Genomic DNA, 5943 nt, shown 5'->3' with positions numbered 1-5943 from the left:
AAAAAAAAAAAAAAAAAAAAAAGATTTAAGTAAAAAAGTGGGAGTGTGTGTGTGTGTGTGTATAACAGGTCTCGCTTGGTCGCCCAGACTGGAGTGCAGTGACGCGATCTCGGCTCACTGCAGCCTCGGCCTCCTGAGCTCAAGCGATCCTAAATTTGGGACATTAATGCCTGCTGCATGCAGAACATGTCGCCGAGGAATAAAGGAAGGTGCCCTGCATAACGCCTGGCACACAGTAAGGACTCTGCAGTCGCTAGTTCCCCACGAGACCACGCGAAAGCAGGCGCGAAATAAACAATGGACTGGTAAATCCGGGACGGACCTGAAGGCGACAGGGCATCCGGTGGGTGGGGCCGCGCGCGTCCTCGGCAGCGACAATGAAATGCGCACGCGCAGACCACGGCCAGGCCTGCGCGTGCGCAGAAGGCCTGGCGGGCGCGCGGCACGAGCTCCGAAGTCGCTGAGGAGCAGGCGAGCCAGTCCCTAGAGCTGACTTCGTTCGAGGTTGGCGCCCGCCCTTTTCAGAGAGCACTTATTAGTGGGTATGCTGGCCGGGGCCACTTTTCTGAGGCCGAAGGACTCCTAGTCAGTGTGTGAGACATAGCCTGGCCGAGCCTGGAGCCACCTGGGGCTGAGGTAACGGCACACGACAGCCCGGGGCCCTCGGGAAGTTGTCTTTGCGTTTCTGTTATTTCTGAGGGAAGTTTCCGGGCCGGGCCCCACCCTCTGCCGCCAAAGTGCAGTCCCCCCTGCCCCCTGAAGTCCCATTCTCAGCGCCGGGCTCCCGGGATACCCAGCAAGCTCGCCCAGGGTGCAGGCCGTGCCACTGCAGGGCTCCCACAGGGAGGCCGCGGGACTGGCGCGGGTTGCAGGCCGGGAGAGTGCAAGGGAGACCGGGGGGTTCCAGGCCTCTGCCCCTTCCCTCGGGCGAGTGACTGGCACAGAGTCCGGGATCCCTGTCATCCGCAGACTCCAGAGACTGCCCTTTCCCCACTGCACACCCAGCGCCTCTCCCTCCTCCTTGTCTTCCCCCGCCCAACTCCCTCCCAACTCCTCCTCCTCCTCCTTCTTCCTTCTTTCCCCACTCCACACCCAGCGCCTCTCCCTCCTCCTCGTCTTCCTCCCCCCAACTCCCTCCCAACTCCTCCTCCTCCTTCTTTCCCCACTCCACACCCAGCGCCTCTCCCTCCTCCTCTTCCTTCTCCTCCTCCCCCCAACTCCCTCCCTCCTTCTCCTTCTTCTCCTTCTCCTCCTCCTCCCTTCTTCTTTCTTCTTTCTTTCTTTCCTCCTCCTCCTCCTCCTCCTTCTTCTTCTTCTTCTTCTTCCTCTTCCTCTTCTTCTTCCTCTTCCTCTTCTTTCTCTTTCTTCTTCTTCCTTCCTTCCCTTCTTCCTTCTTCTTCTTCCTTCTTCTTTTTTATTTTTTTTGAGACGGAGTCTCGCTCTGTCACCCAGGCTGGAGTTCAGTGGCGCGATCTTGACTCACTGTAACCTCCACCTCCCGGGTTCAAGCGATTCTCCTGCCTCAGCCTCCTGAGTAGCTGGGATTACAGGCATGCCTGGCTAATTTTTGTATTTTTGGTAGAAATGGAGTTTCACCATGTTGGCCAGACTGGTCTTGAACTCCTGACCTCAAGTGATCCACCCACCTCTGCCTCCCAAAGTGCTGGGATTATAGGCGCCCACCACCACACCCGGCTAATTTTTGTGTTTTTAGTAGAGACGGTTTCACCATGTTGGCCAGGCTGGTTTCGAACTTGTGACCTTGGTGACCCACCCGCCTCGGCCTCCCAGAGTGTTGGGATTATAGGTGTAAGCCACTGTGCCCGGCCACACCCCACCTTCTTACCACACACTTTCCCCAGGAACTAAAGTGCTCCTCTGATCGATACTCACCCTCCAACCCTGGCCTAGCAGTTACCATGAAAACAAGATTTTTTCCATTGAAACATTGCCTGTCACATCATGTCTTGATTTGAATGAGTTTCTGGCTTTCAAATGCCTGATTGCACCTTGCAAATAAATATGAGTCACGGCACTGAGATCTCTGTGCTGCTCCCCAGAGCCTTGATTGAATCTTGGCATCTGGGCAAGTGGACAGAAAGATTCCAGCAGGTATACTTTGCTGAACATCCTTTTCTTTTTCTTTCTTTTCTTTCTTTTTTTAAAATAGAGTTGACCGGAAATGGTGGTTCACACCTGTAATCCCAACACTTTGGGAGGCCAAGGCGGGTGGATCATGAGGGCAGGAGATTGAGACTATCCTGGCCAACATGGTGAAACCTTGTCTCTACTAAAAATACAAAGATTAGCCGGGTATGGTGGTGGGCCCCTGTAGTCCCAGCTACTCAGGAGGCTAAGGCAGGAGAATTGCTTGAACTGGGAGGTGGAGGTTGCAGTGAGCCAAGATTGCACCATTGCACTCCAGCCTGGGCAACAGAGTGAGACTCTGTCTCAAAACAAAAAAAGAAAAAAAGTAAAAAAGACGGAGTCTTGCTCTTGTCACCCAGGCTGGAGTGCAATGGCAAGATTTGGGCTCACTGCATCCTCCGCCTCCTGGGTTCAAGCGATTCTCCTGCCTCAGCCTCCTAAGTAGCTGGGATTACAGGCGTCTGCCACCACACCTGGCTAATTTTTGTATTCTTAGTAGAGAGGGGGTTTCATCATGTTGGCCAAGCTGGTCTCAAACTCCTGACCTCAGGTGATCCACCCACTTTGGCCTTCCAAGTGCTGGGATTACAGGTGAGAGTCACTGCGCCCAGCCCATCCTTTCCTTTTTTGAACTCTAGTTCCTTCATGCGTGCATCTGCAGGTAGGAAGCCAGTTTCCAGCAGTCTATGTAGAATCTCTCTTTGGCATCTCAAACTTAAGCATGTCCAGATACAGACTCAACATCTTGCCCTCAAAAATTTATTTTATAAGGCTCCTGTTTTCAGAAATGGTGCTTTTACCTCTTCAGTTAATTGCTCAAGCAACCAGGAGTCATTGCTCTCTCTCCCCTTATAAAGTCACCAAGTCATTACTGAGGCAGGAGAATCGCTCGAACCGGGGAGGCGGAGGTTGCAGCCAAGATTGCACCACTGCACTCCAGCCTGGACAACAGAGCAAGACTCGGTCTCAAAAAAAAAAAAAAAAAAAAAAAAACACGGGGTCTTGCCTGCCTCAGCCTCCCGAGTAGCATCTTCCAAATCAGTCCACTTTTCCTCATCTTTACTTTTATCACTCTAGACCAGGCTACTATCAGCTTCTGCCTTGAGCCGTAGGAGGCTCCTAGCTGGTCTCCTTTCATCTGTTCTTGTTCCGGGTTGTTTCCCACATTGCAGCCAGGAGGGAATTTTTTTTTTTTTTTTTTTTTTTTTAAGTCACAGCCATCTGGTCATGTCATTTTTTTTATTATACCCTTCAGTGCCTTCTAATTGTTCTTACAACAGATTCCACAGTCTGTAACCTGGCTTATAAGGAAGGCCCTCATCCCTTCCCTATAATTTCTCCCTAGATGATCTCATCATCTATTCCAGTAGTTTCACATACCATCTAAACACTGGTGACTCAAATGTATATTTCCGTCCTGATTTCTGTCCCTTACACATTAGAGACTGCCTCCTCAGTATATCCACTTGGATGTCTCATAGGCCTCTTAGACTTAAAACACAACTACTGATTTCCCCTGCTCCCTCCCACCCCAAATCTCTTTCCCTAGAATTATTCCCCATCTCAGTAGAATATGTACTATTGTCTACCTAATTGCAAAGGCAAAAAACCTGAGAGCCATCCTTGATTCCCACATCTAGTCCATTAGTTAGTCTAAAATATATCTCACATCTAACTATTTACTAATTTCTAAAATCCCAAGTCCAAATCAGCAGCATCTTTCTCCTGGACGACTACAGAAGCTTCTTAACTGGTCTCCCTGCTTCTCATCCTGTCCCTTTACAGTTCATCTTCCTTTCAGTCACCAGATGTTTAGATATTTTGGACCAAGCCTGGTGGCTCATGCTTGTAATCCCAGCATTTAGGGAAGCTGAGGTGGGCAGATCACTTGAGCTCGGGAGTTCGAGACCAGCATGGGCAACATAGTGAAACCCCGTCTCTGCAAAAATTAGCTGGGTATGGTGGTGGGCACCTGGAGTCCCAGCTATTTGGGAGGCTGAGGTGGGAGGATTGCTTGAGCTTGGGAGGTTGAGGCTGCACTGAGCTGTGATTGTGCCGCTGTACTCCAGCCTGGGTGCCAGAGAGAAATCTTGTCTCTAAAATAAAATAGATATTTAGATATTTATAAAGCATGCATCAAATCATTTATCTCCCCTTTATAAGATCCTTAAAATCTGACTTTTTATGATGGCCTACAAACTTTACATGATCTGGTCCCTGCCCAACACTCTGTCTTCATCTCCCTCCTCTCTGTCTTCATTTTCAATGTTCTAGCCACACTGACCTTTCTGTACATTAAACTCATCACAGACATCTGCACTTGCTGGTTTTTCTGCTTGGAATGCTTTTCCTCATGATCGTTGCTCCTTTCCATGAAGGCCTCAAGTCAATTGTGATCTCTTCTGAAAGGCCATCACTGGCCATACTAGCTAAAGCAGCCTTCTAGTCATCCTAAATAAAACCAAATATTATTTTCTTCATGCTACTTAGAGTACCTCAATTTATATTTATTTATCTATTTATATGTTGAATGTTGCTCTCCACACCTCCTGAAATGTAAGCCCTTAAAGACAAGGGATCATGTCTCTCTTGTTACTTACCATGTTAGTGTCCAGAACAGCGCCTGATGCACTGTAGGGTCTCAGATATGTGGTAACTCACTTATATGTATAGTCTCACCTTGCAGCACTGTCTTTCTTGCCCGCTGTGTTTGGGTTACTGTACTTCTCTCTTTTGAAAGTGCCATGCTTTTTCTCAACTGAGTACTCTTGTACCTGCTATTTCCTCTACCCACCCCTGAACCCCCATCCACTCTCCATTTGTGCCTCACTAGCTCATATTCTTCCTTTAGAACTTAGTCACTTAGAGTAGGCTTCCCTAACATGTTACGGGGAAATCAGCACTTAGTTTCTTTTTCTTTATTCTTTTTCTTTTTTTGAGACAGAGTTTTGCTCTTGTTGCCCAGGCTGGGGTGCAATGGCATGATCTCAGCTCACTGCTCCCTCTGCCTCCCGAGTTCAAGCGATTCTCCTGCCTCAGCCTCCGGAGTAGCTGGGATTACAGACACCACCACCACACCCGGTTAATTTTTATATTCTAGTAGAAGTGGGCTTTCACCAGGTTGGCCAGGTTCATCTTGAACTCCTGACCTCAAGTGATCTACTCGACTCAGCCTCCCAAAGTGCTGAGACTACTATAGGTGTGAGCCACCATACCTGGCTTTTTTTTTTTTTTTTTTTTTTTTTTTAAATAATAGAGACGAGGGCTCACTGTGTTGCCCAGGCTGGTCTCAAACTCCTGGGCTCAAGTAGTCCTCCTGCCTCAGCCTCTGAAAGGGGGATTACAGGCATGAGCCACCACACCTGGCCAAGCATATCTTTCTATAAACCAAGCAAGTACAATTCTTTTTTTTTTTTTTTTTTCAAGACAGAGTCATTCTGTTGCTCATGCTGGAGTGCAGTGGTGTGTATCAGCTCACTACAACCTCCATCTCCCAGGTTCAAGTGATTCTCCTGCCTCAGCTCCCTGAGTAGCTGGGATTACAGGCACCTGCCACCATGCCCGGCTAATTTTTATATTTTTAGTAGGAACTGGGTTTCACCATGTTGGTCAGGCTGGTCTCGAACTCCTGACCTCAAGTGATCCGCCTGCCTCAGCCTCCCAAAGTGCTGGGATTACAAGGCGTGAGCCACAGCATGGCTGGCCACAAGTACAATTCTTATCTCCTCAGTATCTCACCAGAATTGGATTAAGGTTAGTAAAATTTGCCCTGTTTATATAAAAAGTCATTTTCTT

General features: G+C 48.8%; 1 protein-coding gene across 6 annotated transcripts in view; it reads left to right on the top strand.

Moving 5' to 3' along the window:
* Nucleotides 1-416: 416 nt before the first annotated feature.
* The window catches only part of MAJIN (membrane anchored junction protein), a 38589-nt gene continuing 33062 nt past the window's right edge, over nucleotides 417-5943 (top strand). For 3 of the 6 annotated variants that reach the window (XM_017893405.1, XM_017893400.1, XM_017893385.1), the window contains exon 1: nucleotides 417-636. The gene's annotated coding sequence lies outside the window, so the exon portion shown is untranslated. Of the gene's footprint in view, nucleotides 637-5818; nucleotides 5902-5943 lie in introns of those variants that run through there. The other 3 variants (XM_017893412.1, XM_017893388.1, XM_017893392.1) reach the window with 3 other exon arrangements.

The sequence above is a fragment of the Rhinopithecus bieti genome, unplaced genomic scaffold (genome assembly GCF_001698545.2).
Source record: "Rhinopithecus bieti isolate Rb0 unplaced genomic scaffold, ASM169854v2 scaffold_1017, whole genome shotgun sequence".
In the NCBI taxonomy this organism is placed as follows: Eukaryota; Metazoa; Chordata; class Mammalia; order Primates; family Cercopithecidae; genus Rhinopithecus; species Rhinopithecus bieti.
This window is presented reverse-complemented; position numbering and strand designations above follow the sequence as displayed.